Source organism: Pholcus phalangioides, unplaced genomic scaffold, assembly GCF_987345545.1.
Source record: "Pholcus phalangioides strain wild (caught in Gottingen) unplaced genomic scaffold, Ppha-v1.0 ptg000027l_1, whole genome shotgun sequence".
NCBI lineage: Eukaryota > Metazoa > Arthropoda > Arachnida > Araneae > Pholcidae > Pholcus > Pholcus phalangioides.
Genome location: NW_028301617.1, coordinates 11,204,951 through 11,226,945, shown reverse-complemented (window position 1 = coordinate 11,226,945; position 21,995 = coordinate 11,204,951).

Sequence of the window (21,995 nt, the reverse complement as noted above, 5' to 3'; positions counted from 1 at the left end):
GCATCTTCTCGTAGAATGACGAATGAAGTATCGTCCAATGAGCCTTTAAAGCAGGGGGTTCTTAACGTATGGGTCGCAGAGGCTTTCCAGATGGGTCGTACAACTCCTCTAACAGACAAGGATTCTTGAAGTATGAGTCACGACCCAAACTTTATTCGCAGGGTTCCGAAATGGGTCATACAAATCCACTTGCAGACAGGGATGATCAGGGGTCCATGGGTCACGTCCCACGCTTGATTCACATCGGCTTTCTAGATAGGTCGTACAACTCTACTAACAGCCATGTCTTGAATTATGGGTCGAGACTCAAACTTGATTCACAGAGGTTTCCGAAATCGGTCGTACGAATCTACTTACAGACATGGATTTTTCAGCGATGGGTCACGATCCAAACTTGATTCCCAGAGCCTTCCGAGATGGGTAGTAAAAATCAACTTGTAGGCAGGGAAATTCGTACAAATCCTGATGCTTAGGGGATGCTCAACTTGCACATAGTCCTATTATAAATGTAGTTATTGTGCCACTGGTTTCATTAGTTTCAAAAAACAGTCCCATCGGTCGCGGAGCTGATCTTATAGTTGATTTTGGGTCGCGACTGAAAGATGTTAAGAACTACTGCTTTGAAGGCATGTTAAATGGATTCAAGTCCGAAGAGTTTAATCACAAGCGTTCCACTGCATGTAGAATGATTTACAATCTGATGCATGCTTATATCCTTACTGAATAGATTCGAGTGTTATGAGCATTTGGATGTAGTGAACTGAGAATCGATGCCTACAAACGACCGCGTAGGTTGAATGGGTTCGTGTTAGACGAGCTTTTTTAAGGAGTATGTTCAATGGGTTTGATGTTGATGAGCTTTTGTCATGCGTATGGAATGGATTTGAGTTCAAAAAATGTTGAATGGGTTTGCGTTCGATGAGCTGCAAAGGATGTTTAAAGAATTTGAGTTCAATGATTTTCAAGAAATTTCCAACGCATTTGGGCCTCTTGAGTATCTTAAGACGTGTAAAATGAATGAAACGAAGTGCGTTGGGTTTCATTAAATATAGAATCGAGTGTAATGAATATCTGGATATGATTCAACTGACTCAAGACCTGCATATGTGGAATTGATTTTAGTCTGATGAGCATTGTGGGCATGTTGAATGAATTCTAGTCTGATGAGCTGTGTGGGCATGTCGAATGAATTATAGTCGGATGAGCAGTGTGGGCATGTCGAATGAATTCTAGTCTAATGAGTAGTGTGGGCATGTCGAATGAATTCCAGTCTGATGAGCAGTGTGGTCATGTCGAATGAATTCTAGTCTGATGAGCAGTGTGGTCATGTCGAATGAATTCTAGTCTGATGAGCAGTGTGGGCATGTCGAATGAATTCTAGTTGGATGAGCAGTGTGGGCATGTTGAATGAATTCTAGGCTAAGGAGTAGTAGTAGCAGTAGTAGCTTCAATTTTTCTTCAATTTACTAATAGTAGAAGTAATAAAAGTAGTTGTCAGAATAGAGTACTTGCGGGACATGTTGAATGGATTCGATTCTTCGAGCCTATTTTTTTGGCATTCGGCATGTAGTCCAGTTCAATGAAGCAACAGGACATATGCATTGACCAAACGAAATCCAGTGATAAAACCCAACAAATTTTAATCGAGTAGTGATATAAATAATATTCCAATATTGAATAAAGAACTTTCCGGAACATAAAGAATAGAGTTTGAAGAGGGCCAGGGAATATTAATTAGAAATTTGATGCAATTATCAATGGCGTTTGATAAGCACGTATCGTTCGTGCGTATTTTGTGTTGTAATGCGACGTCACAAAAAATTTTGATTAAATTCTTGAACTATATTTGGGCTAATCTAAGAATAATTTAAAGTACTAATTAAAGTCCTAAAGTACTTCTTACTAAGAACAAAAAATAAGTTAGATTACATTCCGGGTGAATAGTCAAATTCATAGTATAAATGCACTTCTCGTCGAAAGAAGCTAATTACTACTATAATCAATAAAACCAATTACATACGAGTTATATACCTGAGAAACAGTATATGAACGTACTTACCAATCCAGACAGGATCACCTAATGTCGAAATCAACGTCACGTAAAATATTAAATTACTTTTGCTCATTGAAAATATTTCACAAATACTCATTAAGTTAAACATCTCCTCATTTTAATTAGCTATAATATATCATCATCATCAATAACAACCATTTTCAATCCACTGCTGGATGAAGGTCTCCTCAAAATTTTTCCATTCTCTGCTCTGTCTGATGGCCATCCAGTTGACTCCTGCCACTTTCCTGATCTCGTTCAATCCTAAAACGAAGTTTGATTTATGCACGGTCATAATTAGCGGTAAACGTGATCAATTTATTATACTTACCGAGACGAATGGCGATCATGCTTAATAACCGGTAACTATGCATAATAACCAAATTTATAATTTTTACCGCAGCATGAATATATTCAGTCAAGTTATTCTCGCGAAATTTAAAATGAAGTTTGATTTATGCACGGTCATAATAAGCGACAAACGTGATCAATTTACCATACTTACGAGACGAATGGTGATCATGCATAATAGCCGGTAACTATGAATAATAACCAAATTCATTATATTTACCGCAGCGTGAATATATTATTCAGTCAAGTTTTTCTCGCGAAATTTAAAATGAAGTTTGATTCATGCACGGTCATAATAAGCGACAAACGTGATCAATTTATCATACTTACCGAGACGAATGACGATCATGCATAATAACCGGTAACTATGCATAACAACCAAATTTATCATATTTACCGCAGCATGAATATATTATTCAGTCAAGTTATTCTCGCGAAATTTAAAATGAAGTTTGATTTATGCACGGTCATAATAAGCGACAAACGTGATCAATTTATCATACTTACGAGACGAATGGTGATCATGCATAATAGCCGGTAACTATGCATAATCACCAAATTCATTATATTTACCACAGCGTGAATATATTATTCAGTCAAGTTTTTCTCGCGAAATTTAAAATGAGGTTTTGATTTATGCACGGTCATGAATTCCTCTTATAATGCGGTGCTTTAAACCAAACATGCCAAGGTTATAAATGATTGAAAACCCTCACATGAAAGGGGCTCTCTCTCTCTCTCTCATTACATGGCTACGCTCTCAAGAGATTAACCCTAATTCAAAGGAAAACCGGAGCCAATGGACTTCTTGTGAGAAATCGCAGTTGGCAGGAATTCGGGATATAAAATATAAACACGTTTTTTTGATATATTTCCAAAACCATACTTTGATACTTTTACAGTTCCTTCTCTCTTTAACAACTCCTAGATATATACACGAAATGACTATGCCCCTCACTTTCCTCCATCCAAGAGCCCCCGACCTTGATTTTCCCGGAATACAAAGAAAATGGATCAAAAAAACAAACTCCAGGAAGATTGAGAGTAGGATTTGGAGGCCCCCGTGCTATTTCTACTCACTTAGCAGTAACGCGTTCCCTTCTTCAAGAACCAAATCGTTCCCTGCTTTATGATCCATCCCGGACGACATCCAGGACAGAGAAGGTGGCCGGGAAAAGCACCAAAGAAATAAAAAACCCAACATTGGAAAAGAGCCAGGGTTATACGATGACGAAGAGAGTCTCTAGAGGGTTCGAGGAAAAACACTAAAAAAAAGCCGCTAGGTCAAGGGCGATTAAAGAGAGAAAAGGCCTGGAAAAAATAATAATAATAACCAAAAAAGAAAATAATCCCGGAAACACAGCCAGGAAAAAGAGGGGGGAACGAGGTCGGTTGTTATAGTCAACGTCTGCCGTTTAGAGTGAATCCTAAACCTTCTCCTTCCCCCTTCATTCATTTTCCAGGCCCGTGACGGAGGAACAAAAAGACAATGAGAATACGTCCTGGATTTCTCCCGGACGCTCAATTAATTTTGTTGTGGAGGCGGGGGGGGGGGGGCTTGATAAGGCGCACGTGGTAATGGATAGAGGTAGAGTGCGTGTGTGGTAGGGATGAGAGGAAGACTAGAGAAAATTGGCAAACTCAACTGCCAAATGTCCCGGAACGCATGGCGCGAATTAATTCCTGGCCACGGAAGAACCGCATGATATCGCATTCGCGAGTGCCTCCATCTTTACATAGATTTCTGCGTGCTCGCGTGTGTGTGTGATGGTACGGCTTAGAGATCCCAGAACGGGGACGATGGGGGTTTTGGGGGTGGGGGCCGGGAATCCATATTTCATATCTCTCTCCGGGCAGTCCAAACGTCCTGTTTCGTTGTTTCCTGTGATAACAACGTTGTTTTGAAGTTTTGTCAGGTCAGGGTTATGATTGATGATCAGCTACCTGCGAAAACTGGAAGCGTAAAATGAATCAATTAATGGTAACAGAAGTGAGTGTCGAAAAAAAAAATAACAATTAGGGAATAATAATGATAATTATTATTATGGGAACGTGTGTGTATTCTGCCAAATTTACCGGCCAGAGAGAAATTTAGAGATTTTTTTCCTATTACATTTGGCTGCTTAATAATGTTGTTTTTCCAGTTCATGAGGTCACGGAATTGACAATGTACAGGTTTCAACAGGTCATTATAAACCTTACGTGCACAATTAACTAGGATCACCGATCTGGGTATCAGGGTGGAATGAAAAAGGGTGTTTTTTTACTTTCTTTGGAAATTGATGTTGCCTTAGTATTCAAAAGATACCTTTCAAGGTTTTAAGACGTTATACCAAAATCTAGGAAAATATTTTAATATCTTGAGGTTCCTCACGGACCCTAAAGGTCGAGCCAAAAGACTTTTCTAAGTGCACATTATATATATATATATATTTATATTTATATACATTATAAACATTATTTATATAAAGGGTTTACATAAGTAAATCATTTTTGTGGGGGTGGGGACAAAATTATAACCACGTTCCAAATTATAAAAACAAAAATAACCATGGTTTGACGTTATAGGTGTCAGGAGAATGCCTCTATTGCTTTCTCTGTTACCACACTGTTATTACATTTCACACTTTTTTACAAAATAGTCCGCTTTTTTTTTCAAACGATGGAAGAATACTCCTTGATTTTATTCTAGCTTGAATGAATGAAGCCTTCACGACTCTCGGTTGTTGCCATAGCAAGAGATTCTTCAGTTACGAGTCGCACATACCATTCAACTGCTTGTGTGAGACGCGGAAATTTCGGTATAGATGGAAAAGCAGGTTCAGATAATTTTTTGTGGGTCCTTTTCCTGATTTTTTATAACAGGTGGTTCAGTCACTCGCACTTGATCATATGCAATTAGTTCCGGATAGTGTTTAGCAGAAAAGTATATTTTCGGAACATGGAATATACGGATTTCTGCTTATGATAATCCTTCATATCTAATTTTCAGAATTCTTTTGATTCCCAGTTCTTTGCCTGTATTATTTCCTCAAGATATCTCTAATCTGCACTTAAATTTTTTCAATTTATTTCCCATAATTCACAAGCAAAACAACAATACCCAAACAAAAAGTTTAGATGTTAAATTGAATCTTTTCAAAAACACGAATAACAAACCAGATTTTGTTCATCAATTTACTAAATTCAAAAACAAAAAGCCTGATGAAAAATTCCATCGAACAGGAATCAATAACTCATTAAATGATTTGATAGATCATCTATTCACATGTGATCATTTTCTCGTCTCATAAAACATAAAAATAACTTAAAAATTCTTGAATCGTCTTCGTTATAAATTAGATCTTTGAAAAAAATAATTTCGTATTAACTATTAAAAGTAAAAATCTATTTTTGAGTCCATTATAATAGAATATACGTGTAATGTTCTCATCGAATAAAAAATTAAATGATGAATATTTCATGGAAAAAACCGAAATAAATAGAATTCTATTCTATTGTTTTTGTGTGTTTTTTTCTGTCTCATTCATCGGGATGAGCGGAGTAAAGATAGTGATTGGAAATAACAAGAAATCACACTAAAACTTGCTCATAACATATGCTCAATACGAAGTGTTGGTGCCCAAATTCACCAAATATGCTCATCACTTTCAATGAATACGAAGCGATACTCGCGTCACATTGGCTCAATACGAAGTGTCCTTCATCAGTCATCTTACTTGCTCAATAGGAACTGCTGGTCATCTCACTTGAACTATTGATCATCAGCAAATGTGATGATCGATAGGATCTGTTGCTCACTGCATTTGCTAACACAATACGATCTATTTCTAATCACATTTCCTCGATACAATCTTTTAGTAATCCCATTTGTTCAATACGAAGTTTTTTGTGCTCATTTTTTTTTTAAATCTTTCACAATTTTCCAAACTTTTTCCGATATCACAATGAAGCCCGTGTGGACTGATAGAACATCCATCTAGTTGCTTCACAAGATACCTTAGAGGCAACTCATTCAAGTGAAAAAGACAAATAAGCCATTGCAAGGGATGGCCTCTTTCTTTCTCTATTAATTTGATAACACCATTTTTATAACCAGTATTCGTAATAGTCCCGTCGCATCCGATCGCCATCAATTCGTTCGTATCAAAATCTTACTTCAAAAAGTCTAGGATTGATGACTTTATATCCCTTGCTCTACTGCTTCTTGGAGTTGTGTGACCGAGATAAATTGACCGAGGTTCCTGCAATATAGTTATATGGTTCTATATTATATGGAAAGAACCACCTTCTTTGACATTAGCTAAGGTTTTGTCTTTTCGACCATCAAAATATATTCCTTGAACATTTTGTTCTAGGAATTTTAGCTTGCAAAAAACACTCTGTGGTGCTCTTTCATTCCTTATTTTCATCCGGTCTATTGTCATATTTTGATTTTCTTTCGTCAATAACCCAACATCTTCCAGCACAGCATTCGCAATAATTGCAGCTGATCGATCAGACGCACCAGTTCTATTACAAGCAAGAGATTTGATAATTTAGTTCTCATCTGTGAGGATGATGGCAGAACTTGGAAAGCAAATGAAGTACTTGTTTCGGCACTGATTGATGGACCAGCTTCAGGTACTGGTAGATGGAAATGCTAACTTCAACGGCAAACTGTGTTTTGGCTCATATACTAGATCACTTTCCTCAGAATAGTTGGATATAGATGAGTTTTCAGTGGTCGATGAACTAGTTTCCGCCGTTTCTTCTTGAGATAACTTCAAATGGGATACCATTTTCATTTTCCTTTGTCCATTCTTTTTCAATTTCTTCGTTCTTAGGACATCTACTCGACCAATGGCCATCTTGCGTGTACTTCTTTGATCTTGCAAGAAATCTCGCTCTAAATTTGCGACCTTTCTCATTTTGTCACACTTACAGTCTTCAAAATCACATTTGCATGCTGCAATGTCGAACAATTTCCATGCTTCGCACTGAAAAGATTTTTAAAAAAAAGTAAAACTTGAAAGTTTGAGAATCTTTCTCTGCTTTCATATTTTTCTGAAGATTTTTGTATTTACAGTAAAAGTCTTTGAAAATTTTGCATATCCGTTGGGGAGAAATCGTAGGAATTGAAGCAGTTTTCCAAATATTTTCTATCTTTGGCACGATAATGTCAAGAATGTCTGCAATAGCTGGATCTTTTCTTGATTGTTGTGCTTTCATATTGCGTTGAGTCAGAAAATAACAAAGCATAACATCGCCATAGGTGGGCAAGACCCCGAGGATCGAACTGTTTAGGATTTCCTAAAATGTCACAACAATAAAAGCTTCTGGTCGTCATTTTGACTGCTATACACCCTCTCAGTTAAGTGGTAAGATTGCAAATGAATACTGAAAACAAGGGGGAAAAACATCGAGTTCACTGAACGAATCACGTGTTCAGGGGAATAGGAAAGCCTCCTCCGCTGTGTAATGCTATAGAATTCCACACGTGCGTAAAACTTTAGGGGCGATGAGGAACCTCAAGAAGTTTGAATTTTGGGGAAAAAAACTAGGAATGGCATTTCTTTACATAAAGGCATATTTTAAATTCTATTACAATGGCAATTTCGTTTTTTTTTTTTTTTTCGTTCCACCCTACTGGGTATTCATGAAGTCACGGAATTCAAAACGTACAGGTTTCGCCAGGTCATTATAAACCTTACGTGCACAATTAACAAGGATCACCGATCTGGGTATTCATTGAAGTCACGGAATTCAAAACGTACAGGTTTCGCCAGGTCATTATGAACCTTACGTGCACAATTAACAAGGATCACCGATCTGAATATTCATGAAGTTACGAAATTCACAATGTACAGGTTTCGCCAGGTCATTATGAACCTTACGTGCACAATTAACAAGGATCACCGATCTGAATATTCATGAAGTTACGGAATTCAAAACATACAGGTTTCGCCAGGTCATTATGAACCTTACGTGCACAATTAACAAGGGTCACCGATCTGGGTATTCTTTAAGTCACGGAATTCACAATGTACAGGTTCCGCCAGGTCATTATAAACCTTACGTGCACAATTAACAAGGATCGCCGATCTGGGTATTCATTGAAGTCACGGAATTCAAAACATACAGGTTTCGCCAGGTCATTATGAACCTTACGTGCACAATTAACAAGGATCACCGATCTGGGTATTCATGAAGTCACTGAATTCACAATGTACATGTTTCGCCAGGTCATTATAAACCTTACGTGCACAATTAACAAGGATCACCGATCTGGGTATTCATTGAAGTCACGGAATTCAAAACGTACAGGTTTCGCCAGGTCATTATGAACCTTACGTGCACAATTAACAAGGATCACCGATCTGAATATTCATGAAGTTACGGAATTCACAATGTACAGGTTTCGCCAGGTCATTATGAACCTTACGTGCACAATTAACAAGGATCACCGATCTGAATATTCATGAAGTTACGGAATTCACAATGTACAGGTTTCGCCAGGTCATTATAAACCTTACGTGCACAAATAAATAGGATCACCGATCTTGGTATTCTTATTGACGAACGGCTTAGGTTTTCTGAAAAAAAAGTCTCTTTGCGTACTCCTGAAGCCGTGATTAACAACGTTGGGTGGGGCCCATACCCCACAGGGTGGGGTGACAAACTTGATTTTTAAGGGAGCAGTCATGATTTATGAACATTCATATTTGATGAAAAAAATAATTTCTCAAAATTAATGAAAAATTCATGTTTAGTGGGAAAAATGATTTGATAATTCATATATTTAATGAAAAAATAACTTCAGAATTGATGAAAATCCATATTTGATAAAAAATAAATTCCGAATCAAAGAAATATTCATATCAAATGAAAAACGTAATTCACAAATCAATGTGAAAATTCATATTTTATGAGGAAATAATTATTCAAGCAACAATGGGGAAATTCATATTTGATTAGGAAATAATAATTCAAGCATCGATGAAAATTCATATTTGATGAGGAAATAATTATTCAAACATCAATAATTCATATTTGATGAAGAAATAATTATTCAAGCATCAAAAATTCATATTTGATGTGGAAATAATTATTCAACCATCAAATTCATATTTGATGAGGAAATAATTATTCAAACATCAATAATTCATATTTGATGAAGAAATAATTATTCAAGCATCAAAAATTCATATTTTATGAGGAAATAATTATTCAAGCAAGCATCGAAGAAAATTAATATTTGATGAGGTAATAATTACTCAAGCATCGATGAAAATTCATATTTGACGAGAAAATAATTATTCAAGCATCAAAAATTCATATTTGATGGAGAAATAATTATTTAGGCATCAAAAATTCATATTTGATGAGGAAATAATTATTCAAGTATCGAATTGATATTTAATGGAAAATTCATCTCATAATAAGTAAAATTCTCCATAATGTAGCTCTCCCAATTTACCTAAAATCCGTTGGCACCGTTTGGTTTGCTCGTTTAGTTGCTACTGCGAGAAACAAGATATCACAGTATGACTTATTAGCCATCAGGCTTCATGGAATTTTTTTTTGGCCGCACTGTCTTAAAAGTTGGAAACTCAGGATTTAGACCATGTTATGGGCCTTCCGGGTTTCGAGCTTCCTCCACGTAGATTCTGAGCGTGGGGGGATGTAAGCACACAGACTAATTTTTAAAGCTTCGAAAGAGCACAGAGGGAATCTCTCCAAAGAACTATCGAGTTTGTAATCTTCAAAAAGTGTAAATCCATCACAAACGAGGTAAAACTCACACATATTTTACATATATTGCCCATATATATATTTCATTTAAAATAAAACCATACCAGAACACAAAATAGTTTAGATGTTAAATAAGCTAACTCAATTCAAAAAAAACCCCGAATATACACAGAAAAAGCGAGTTATTATTTTCACCAATTTCCTAAATTCAAGAACAAAATTCCCGATTAAAAACTCCAGAAAAGGGGATTCACAATGACACATTAAATAGATTTAATACATAATTTATTTTTATGTTAACTTAACTGTTGCTCAACGCATGAGTCGATATTTGCTCTCATCATCACATTTGCTCAATAGGAACTTATTGCTCATCGTATTTGCACACTACGGTCTGTTACAAGTCACAGTTGCTCCAATCAATCTGTTACAGGTCACAGTTGCTCGAATCAATCTGTTACAGGTCACAGTTGCTCGAATCAATCTGTTACTAGTCCCATTCGTTCAATACGAATTTTGGTCATCGCAACTTTGCTCAGTGCGAAGTGTTGCTCAGTAAATTAACCCAATGTTACCATAGCATTTTTCTGAATGAGGACTATTTCTTTTCAAACTTACCTAATATCATCATCACATTTGCTCAATACGCGGGCGGGGGGGAGAAAGGCTCATATTGCTAATATTGTATCATCATCATAAAAAACTCATCAAACAGGTAAAATCAACACTTCTCGCGTATATTTTCCAATAATTTACAAGCAAAATAACAATGCCCAAACGAAAAGTTTAGATGTTAAATGAAATCTTTTCCACAACACGAATAACAAACGCGATTTCATTCGTCAATTCCCTAAAGTCAAAACCTGATGAAAAATTTCACCGAAGGGGATTCAATAACACATTAAATGATTTAATAGATCATCTACTTATGAATGTGATCATTTCCTCATCTCATAAAACGTAAAAGAACTTAGAAATTCTTGACTCGTCTTCCTTAAAAATTAGATTTTTGAAGAAACAAAATTTTCTATATATTAACTATTAAAAATAAAAATCTATTTTTAATTCATTATAATAGATTATACATGTAATGTTCTCTCAACGCATAAAAAAATATAAAAAATATAAACTAAAATGATGGATTTCAGGGAGCCACCGAAATAAATAGAATTCGGTTCTATCGGGGTTTTTGTGTTTTTTCTCTCTTATTCCTCGGAATAAGTGATTGAAAGTAGTAAGAAATCTCGCTAAAACTTGCTCATTACATTTGCTTAATATGAAATTTTATTCACCAAATTTTCACCGAATGCGCTCATCACTTTTAATGAATACGAAAGCTATACTCATCACATTTTCTTAATACAAACTGTTGCGTATCACACTTGTTCAATACGAAGTGTCCCTCATCTGTCATCATATTTGCTCAATAGGAACTGTTCCGCATTACACTTGCTCAATAGAAACTGTTACTTATCAGACTTGCTCAATAAGAACTGTTGCTCATCACATTTGCTCAATACAAACGGCTGCTTATCACACTTGTACAATAGAAAGCGTCCCTCATCAGTCATCACATTCACTCAATAGGAACTGTTGCTCATCACATTTGCTCAATACGATCTGTTGCTTATCACATTTGCTCAATACGATCTGTTGCTTATCACATTTGCTTAATACGATCTGTTGCTCATCACATTTGCTCAATACGATCTGTTACTAATCCTACTTTTTCAATAAGAAGTTTTTTTGCTCATCCCATTTGTTCAATTCGAATTTTGTTCATCACAATTTGCTCAATAGGTAGTGCTGCTCAGAAATATAGGCTAAAAAAACTCATCGAACACTGCACAATTAACACTTCTCACATATTTATTTCCCATAATTCACAAGCAAAACAACAATACCCAAACAAAAAGTTTAGATGTTAAATTGAATCTTTTCAAAAACACGAATAACAAACCAGATTTTGTTCATCAATTTACTAAATTCAAAAACAAAAAGCCTGATGAAAAATTCCATCGAACAGGAATCAATAACTCATTAAATGATTTGATAGATCATCTATTCACATGTGATCATTTTCTCGTCTCATAAAACATAAAAATAACTTAAAAATTCTTGAATCGTCTTCGTTATAAATTAGATCTTTGAAAAAAATAATTTCGTATTAACTATTAAAAGTAAAAATCTATTTTTGAGTCCATTATAATAGAATATACGTGTAATGTTCTCATCGAATAAAAAATTAAATGATGAATATTTCATGGAAAAAACCGAAATAAATAGAATTCTATTCTATTGTTTTTGTGTGTTTTTTTCTGTCTCATTCATCGGGATGAGCGGAGTAAAGATAGTGATTGGAAATAACAAGAAATCACACTAAAACTTGCTCATAACATATGCTCAATACGAAGTGTTGGTGCCCAAATTCACCAAATATGCTCATCACTTTCAATGAATACGAAGCGATACTCGCGTCACATTGGCTCAATACGAAGTGTCCTTCATCAGTCATCTTACTTGCTCAATAGGAACTGCTGGTCATCTCACTTGAACTATTGATCATCAGCAAATGTGATGATCGATAGGATCTGTTGCTCACCGCATTTGCTCACACAATACGATCTATTTCTAATCACATTTCCTCGATACAATCTTTTAGTAATCCCATTTGTTCAATACGAAGTTTTTTGTGCTCATTACATTTGTTAAATACAAACTGTTGTTCATAACACTTGCTGAATAGGAACGGTTGCTCATCAGACGTGCTGTGCAGGGACTGTTACTCGTTGCATTTGCTCAATAGGACTCATCACGTTTGCTCGCACACAATACAATCTACTTCTAATCACATTTCCTCGATACAATCTATTACTAATCCCATTTGTTGAATACGAAGTTTTTTGCTCTTCACATTTGTTTAATCACAATCGTCCATCACAATTTGCTCAATAGGAAATGCTGCTCAACATTATACGTTAAAAGAAACTCACCGAACACTGTACAATTAACACTTCTCTCACATACATTTACCATAATTCCCAATACCCAAACAGAAAATTTGGGTGTTAAATTGAATCTTTTCAAAAACGCGAACAACACAAACCAGATTAAGTTCATCAATTTCCTAAATCCAAAAACAAAAGCCCCGATGAAAAATCCCATTCGAAGGGGATTCAATAACCCATTAAATGATTTAATAGATCATCTATTTTTATGTATGATCATATTCCCATCTCATAAAAACATAAAAATAACTTAAAAATTCTTGAATCGTCTTCGCTAAAAATTGGATCTTTGAAAAATTCCAAATTTCCCTATTAACTATTAAAAATAAAAATCCTATTTTGAGTTCATTATAATAGAATATACATGTAATGTGTTCCTATCGTATACAAAAAAAATTATAAATAAAATGAAATGATGGATTTCAGGGAAACAACCGAAATAAATAGAATTCTATATTCTCTATCAATTTTTTTTTTTTTTTTTTTTTTGAGTTTTTTCCTCTCTCATCTCTCGGGATAAGCAGAGCAAAGATAAGCGATTGGAAATAGTGAGAAATCTCGCTAAAACTTATTATTTGTATACACACACACACACACACACACACACATATTTGTTTTCTTGTCTAAGTAATCATCTAAAAACTGGAAATATTTATTTTTTGTTCTTCCAGGGAAAATAAGAATCGGGAACTCCATTTGTTTTATCCTCATATCTATTGTGTTATGTGCTTTCCAAAAAAAAAAAATGAAAAATATTCTACTATGTATATATCTACAAATACATCGATTTTTTGTTTTACTCCTTTTTCCAAATATATGTATTTCTTTAGCGTGTAGTTTTTAATGAACTAGATTTTTTCCCCAATTTCCATTCTTTTCTCTCTCTCTCTCTCACAAATCCCAGGCGCAAATCCGGGAAAAGTTGAAAGATTATTCGTATAGAAATGAAAAAATAAGAAATGAAAAATTTATTTAAAAAAAAAAAAATATTCTTTAGTTGGAAAATACATACGAATACAAAAAAAGCAAATATTTACGTAAATTATTTGAATAATTTTTTTTTTTCTTTCCTTTTTCCTGTAAAAGAATTTAATGTTATTTCGTTTCGTTTTATTTGATCCTGACAGTAGAAATGATGGGGAAAAAAAAATTGTTAGATATTCCTATTATATACGAAGAAATCGCTAAAGAATATTTTTTTTGGGGTGGTTTTGGTGCATATCTTAACAAAGAAAAAAAATGAAATATTTCGAGAGATATGGAAAGAATATATATATAATGGTGGAAAGCGCTTTGGTACGATGATGAGTCTATTTGTTTACTTCATTGTGAATTTTATTTTATTTTATATTTTTTTTAGTTTTTATACATAAATATGGTTTCTCACGATGATGTCCTTCAATTGAATTCTGCGAGGATATGAATACAAAAAAAAAAAAATTGCATTCGTGGGGCTATTTTTTACTGGAAATCATGATGTTAGCATGGAGATTTCGTGGGGGTGGGAGGGATTTTTTGTGTTCATGTTGGTCAAAGTTGTTTCATGAATAGCGTAAAATGCAAAAATTGTATGAAGTCTTTTTTGTGTATGGAATAAGAATTTTCGCAAGTTTTCGTATTTTCAACGAAATGTAGAAAATGTGGAATATTCTGTTCTTTGTAGCATTTTTTATGGAAACTTGGAATCCATTCGCGTATAGGAAAGAGTTTTTTTTCGTTGATTCAGAAATTATTGCGTTTCTGGGAAAATAGATTTAAAATTGGAATTTACTTGTTTTTTTATAGACGCCTATATACGATGACGATCAACACCTGCGTTGATAAATTGAGCTCTGAACGCCTACGGGCGGGATACAACACGAGTGTCTGAAGTGCCAACTTCGTGGAATTTCGTCGAAATGTGGAAAAATTTGTAATTCTTAACCTCATAATGAATATTAAAATTCTTATAAATATTCTAATATTAATGCTTTTAATTAATCAAGCAATTAACTTATTAAAATCTAGGTATATGAAATTGATTTTCTGTGTGTCTGTGTGTATGTTCTCTATGCAAATCTAAAATTTTAGACTGATCGACGCCAAACTGCATAATCGCTGTTAAGAGATAAATTTAGGGAAATTTATCATTGTTAACGGCGATTATGTATAATACTCAAAACGTCGTTGATAAGCATGATAAATCGTACTAAAATCACCACATGTTCTGGTTGTTATGCATAATAGGCATTTCGTATTGGTGAAATATGATAAGTCGGTCCCATTGCATTCATAACATTTATTTAGATGACCGTACTTGTCATCCAGAGTGTCAGTCGGATACAGTGATCTGTGATTTAAGGAATTTTACGAAATAACTCCTATTTGAGGAATTCTAAAATCAGACCTCGATGTAACGAAATCTCCTTTAAAAATTTTCAAGACTGTACCCCGATATAATGAACTCTAATTAAAGAAATTTTACCCACGTGCCCCAAAATTTTACCAATGTAATCCTATTTTAAAATTTTTGCGATGATGATACCCGGATATAACGAACATTTATTTAATTTTTTTTCTTTGATTTAAATAATTTATACAAGTTTTTGTGCGTTTATATGGAGTCTGCATATATACACCAAACGAGACCCGACTTGAATGACAGGCTAATTTAGAAGTGCGTCAGGGCAGAGCAAATTCCCGAAATGGGCAAAGAAAAAACTGTCGGACAACAATGGCTCCTGGGTCTCAACAATCAGTTAAGGAATGTATACTTTGGTTACCGTGGTTCCCTAGCAATGCGTTTCAGACATGCATATATTCTTTTACAATGGTTTGTCACTTCTTTAATGCTACAAAGTATTATGTATGTAATAGTTTGCTATTGATGTATATACAGGGTGATTATAATTAAAGTTCCCGTACTCCGAGAATTTTTTCGCAATATTTTTTTGGATATCTTAATGAGACCATGAGAGAGATTTATGAAATTAAAAACAAATAGTTCAATTTTGAAGCACCAGGTGAAAAATAGCACTTTTTATTGAATTTTCCTTTTCCCCATGATCTACATAACGTATGTACCAAGTATCAATGTAATACGTCCACCAGAATGGGCGCTATATAGGTCTGAGTAGTTTCAGTACTGACACTGCTCAGACCAATGTAGCATATCACCCGGCAGTATGACTGACACTACTCCGACTTCCGTAGCGCCCGTTGTGTAGGACGTATTACATTGAAACTTTGAAACTTGGTACATACGCTATATGGCTTATAGGAAAAAAAGAAAATTCAATAAAAAAAACAGGCACTTTTTCACCTGGTGGTCGAAAATTGAACTTTGTCATTTAGACAGAAATTGCCATCTCGTCGAAAACGAAAATGCGACGGCGCTCACTTACACGTTCTCATTCATCGGCGGTCCGCCAGTGACTGGCAGCTTTCTGCAGGGAAGAAAAAATTGTGCCATGCGCAGTATGTAGGTTTGTGACGGACTCGCATCGCGAGGATCCGCGTTCAAACCCCACCATCGCCGCATTGGAGTGTGTTACTATGGTGGTCGGCTGAAGTTGATTTTGTGTGGTTCCCAACTTCGAGGCGCAAATGCGAGCCGCAGGGAGCAACAGGCCTACAAAACGGTACAATTATTCATTCATTACACTTCACTCACTATGAGGGAGTTGAGAAAAAAACTTATAGTTTAAAAAAATTGATTGGCTCTGGTTTGAGATAAAGGAGAAAACTAAATTTTTTTTAATAGTAATACCATGAGAGCAGCATAGAAATCACATTAACACTGTGCGTTGCAAACAATAATTGCAGTAAATCATTGGCAAATACACTCATGTCCATAAATTAAGGATAATGCCAGCTCCGGCAAATAAAGGTTCAGAAACGAAACAAACGTTACTTATTCATAAAGCCCATTTATTAAACAAAAGATAAAGAACAAAAACGATGGTGTATGTATTGATACCATCCATAAAAACTACGATTTTTGCTCCCTGGAGCAATTGTAAAAAATATCTCCTTTACAAAAACTTACTATTACATGGTTGGTATGATGGTTAATACATTGTATGTCTCCCATGCGATGAAATACAGTCCCTACAACGCCTAGGCATGCTGAGTATCAAATTATCGATCTGATCTTGGGGAAGATCACTCCACTCAGCAAGCAATGCTCTCCGAAGTTCCGGTACACATGTAGGAGGTGGTTGACGGGCTGCAACTCATCGGCCAAGCATGCCCCCACACATGCTCTATCGGATTCAAGTCAAGTGAGAATGCTGGCCATTCCATACGGGTTATATCCTCAGATTCAAGGCATTCGTTTACGATGTTTGCTCGGTGAGGATGGGCGTTGTCCTCCATAAACACAAATTCTGCGCCCATGGCACCCCTAAACAAACGTACATGTTGTTCCAGAATGATGTCCCGATAAATTTGGGCTTTCATGGTTCCGGTTTGAACATGCAGATCTGTTCTGGAACCTAGTATAATTCCACCCCAAACGAGCAATGCTGCACCACCGTAACGGTGTCGTTCAATGATGTTGTCTTGGTGGTAACGGGTACCTATCGTTCTCCGTATGAAAGTCCGACGTGAGTCAGACTGCAAGCTAAACCTGGACTCGTCGGAAAACATCACACAAGCCCACTGTGACGATGTCCACATTGCATGTTCTCTACTCCAGGCTAATCGCTGCCGACAGTGAGTTGCCGTGATCGGAACACATCTGACAGGCCTGCGAGCATATAGACCAATATCTCCCAAACGTCTGTACATGGTTTGCCTTGAAACTGTGGTACCCGTGGCTGCAGATAGCTGACGAGACAGGTCGGATGCTGTGCTCCGTCTGCTTCTTTTGGCAGTTACTGCCAAATACCGGTCTTCATTCGGCGTTGTAACTCGGGGGCGACCTGTACTGGAACGTCTACTGACATTTCCGTTATCTTGGAATCGTTGCCAAAGCCTAGAGATGACACTTTGGGCAATTCCAAGTTCCTCGGATACTTCCATCTGAGTACGCCCACATTCCAGGTGGCCGATAATTCTACCACGTAAAAAGTCATCCACAGGCGTCCTCTGTGTCATAACTATTCGCTTATGGCACTGAGCGCCTTACAGAATTCTTGTGAACAATTTTACTTCTTTGCCACCATTCCTTATATACCCCCCCCCCCTTACACTCTCGTCATTGTGACGTACTATCGGCATCATCTGGTGGCTTCCTGAAATTTGCATATCATTCTTGCAGATGTGTGTGATAGTTCTACAGGTGAAGTTTTTACTTTAGATTTCGATTTCCGTGTGATTCTGAATTATCCTTATTTATGGACATGAGTGTACATTGCAATGATTTTGGTGTCATTTTGGGGTACTAATTTTGAATTTTGCGTTGGTTTCGCCGAATCGGCTCTGGTTTTTGAGACGATGCATATATTCTCAACAAAGAATTCAATTTATACGGTGCTTGTGTATTGCCATTGAAATTTAATTTTCACTTAATTTGGAAAACTAGAGCCAATCTGAAAAAAACCAACGCCAGATTCGGAATCAGCGACCCGAAATGGCGGTAGAATCCCTGAAATATCTTTCAATCTATCACAATGATTTGCTGTATTTATAACACGAGAAGAGAGTAGAAGTGGTCCACAGGATCTGGCCTATAGGCCACGGTAGAGGGCTCATTAGCGCACTAAGCCGAGAGGGATAGATTTGGTCCATCACCTGGGCTGGCCACAGTGACAGGAACGGCTCACCCGATCCATCAAGCCTAGAAGGGTAGACGTGGTCCAGGACCTGGTCTGGCCAGGATGAGGTTCATGGAGATAAACTGGCCTCAATCAAACGGCAAGGGGTTCGTTAGAGCCGCCGAGAGCGGAGAAACCCAGCACCTGGGCTTGCCACAGCGACACACGAAGAGCTCACCCGAGCCACCAAGCCTAGAAGATTAGACGTGGTACAGGACCTGGTCTGGCCACGGCAAAGGGACTCCTTTAGAGCCACCGATAGGGGAGATGTGATCCAGCATCTGGGCTTGCCACAGCGACACGAAGAGCTCGCCCGAGCCACCAGGGCTAGAAGAGTAGTGTCCAGGACTCGACCTAGACACAGGAAACAGCAAAGAGCTCACTAGAGCTACAAAGCAGGACATGTGGATTTTTGCTTTCCTTGTAGGGGGTATACAAGAAGTTTTTCAGTGGGTTTCTTCACTTTTTTGCGCAAAGAAGGTGTATCCAATGGACTATTAATGTTGGAGCGAATGCCGTCGGGGCCACAGTTAGCGCTATTGCGACACGTTACGGAACCTTCAAGGGGCCATTAAAAGCAAGCGGCCAGGCACGAGATGACATTTTGCTTCACGATAACGCAAGGCCACATCCACTGCCCAAGCAGCAAAGAACACTCCGCGTGCTTTCCGCTTCGAAATGTTGGATCACCCGCCTAACAGTCCATATCTATCGCCTTGCGATATTATCACGCGTTTGGAATTGTTAAAGGAAGCCCTGAAAAATCAACGCTTCACCTGCAATCAAGCGGTGCGTGCTGCTGCGGAAGAGCGGTTTCATCATCAACCTTCTTCACGGAAGGTATCGAAAAACTTGCACCACGTAGGTAGGGACATTTTCCTGATCCGTAGGCTCTCCGAAGCCTCATCACTACGCTGTAGTGTCCCAGTAAAATATCTGTAATTTTTGAGACACTATAGTCCGTTTCAAGTTAGCTTTGCAGTGAAGAGGAAGCTACCAGGGAACCTCATCACTCGTTGCTATAGCAACAAAAGCCTCTTAACCAATGTATCGATGCGCGGCCTCGGTAAGGTATGGACGATTTCTAGGATATCACGCCAAAATGTCGCTGTGGTTGCTATAGATTTTTGGATAATGGTAACCAATATTTTTTTCCAATTTAAAAATTTCAAACGAAGAAACACCGGTTTAAAACGATATTTTTTTCATTATTTTTTTTCAAAATCATTCAAAAAAATTGAAATATTCTGTATGAATGATCATCATAAAACTCCGATTTATGGGAACTTTATTTTGCGGCGAAGGAGAACACTCTCTACCTTTCTCTCCACTGCAAAGTTAACCTGAAACGGACTATAGTCTATCTTTCACTTGAACGAATCTTTTAGTTTTATTGTTTTGTCTATCGAAAATTCCTAGAGGTATCAGTGTCATCTATTATGGAGATTATTATTATTATCTGTAAAAGTATTTTGTACTAACTTCCTAAATTAATACCTGCTGCCAGAATTATTTTTCTAACATTAAATGTGTTTCCCTAGAATCGTTTTAACAAATACACTGGACCATAAATTGCAAGACATACAGGCACTAATAGCAAATAGAGTAATTGATATTTTCTTCTTTGAAACTATTGATCTACGTAAATTGTTTCTTCCCCTTAATTTAAAAAAAAAAATTCGATCCGTGATTATTTTCCCGTTTTAATTGTTTCCGATACCTCTGCATTATTTTTTCCCCTTAATAGTTAATGGAGTAATTATTTCAACATATTTAGAGCATGACAAATAGTTTTTTAATGTGGTTTTTTTTTTGGATCAAAATATTTTTAATTAAATTTCAAAAGTTTATTCGATGTTCTTAGTAGAATGGGATTATATCTCTGAAATTATTCTCCGGCAACTCAGAATTATTACGGTAAGAAATGTAATATGTCCACCGGGAGAAGTCATTTGATCACATCTATATCGGGGAAATAATGAATCCGTTATATGTGAGGAGAAACGAAGTAGTTCTCTAGAACAGTGGTTCTCAACCTGGGGCCATATGGCCCCCTTGCGGTCCTGGGATATTCTAGGGGGGCCACGGGAGAAAATCAGAGGAAAGGTGATCCACGAGAGGTGGTGAAGGGAGTCATAGAGAGCTGTGAAGAGAAAAAAAGCTTTAAAAGTGAAACATGGTTGAAAAAAATATTACTACTTTCAGAATTCATCAGATCCGTTCATAGAACCAGGGTCATCTTAACCCTTGAGTCTATGTGGGCATGACCCGGGTCTTCATGTCTATAATGGGGGGAGGGGGACTGCCCTATATGGGATCTGGTACTATATGATTTTCATATGTCACTTCCATCTAAGTATGGAGGGCCGCCAGAGCAACGGTTGATGTGTTGGGATGGTCGAGCATGTTCGTTGGATCGTACCGTATTTTACACAGACTGTTTTTTAACATATAATTTGACTCCTTGGAGAGATGATAATCCGCCATTTTTGAGTCCGTGCGTAGCCAAGATTCCAGAGATTGATCTGATTTATTAAAATTTCATTCATAATAAAAAATAGAAAGTATCTCAATCTTTGATGAGGGTGGAGGGGGACCCTGGATAGGACAGGGGGGCCACGAGAAAAAAATGTGATCCATTGGGGGCCATGAGCTGAAAAAGGTTAAGAAACACTGCTCTAGAATAGTGGTGCACAAACTGTTGGTCGCGGCCAGGCTCGGTCGCACCAGCGATATAAGCTCTGCACCATGGAGGGCGTGGTCGTGTCGACCTCACTTTAAAATCATAGGCGATTTACAGAACGGGATCGGACTTGGGCTGCCGCGAGTCTAGAATAGGGTGACTAGATCGCGTGACTGAGAAACCGGCTAAAATTGCTTGATTCCCTAATAAAAACTGTGACTTCTTGTCAAAAAATATTTCAGAGGTCATTGCAGTGTTGAATTGTAAGGCAATAGATGAAATTACCTGGGGGGGGGGGGAGGTAGTGAACTATATGTCAGTGAAGTATAGGGGGTCACTAGAGATCCTCCAAAATAAAAACTTCCAAATATGAAATTCATTTTTATTTAAGAACTACCCACAATACCCGGTGCTGCCCGGGTTTTCTT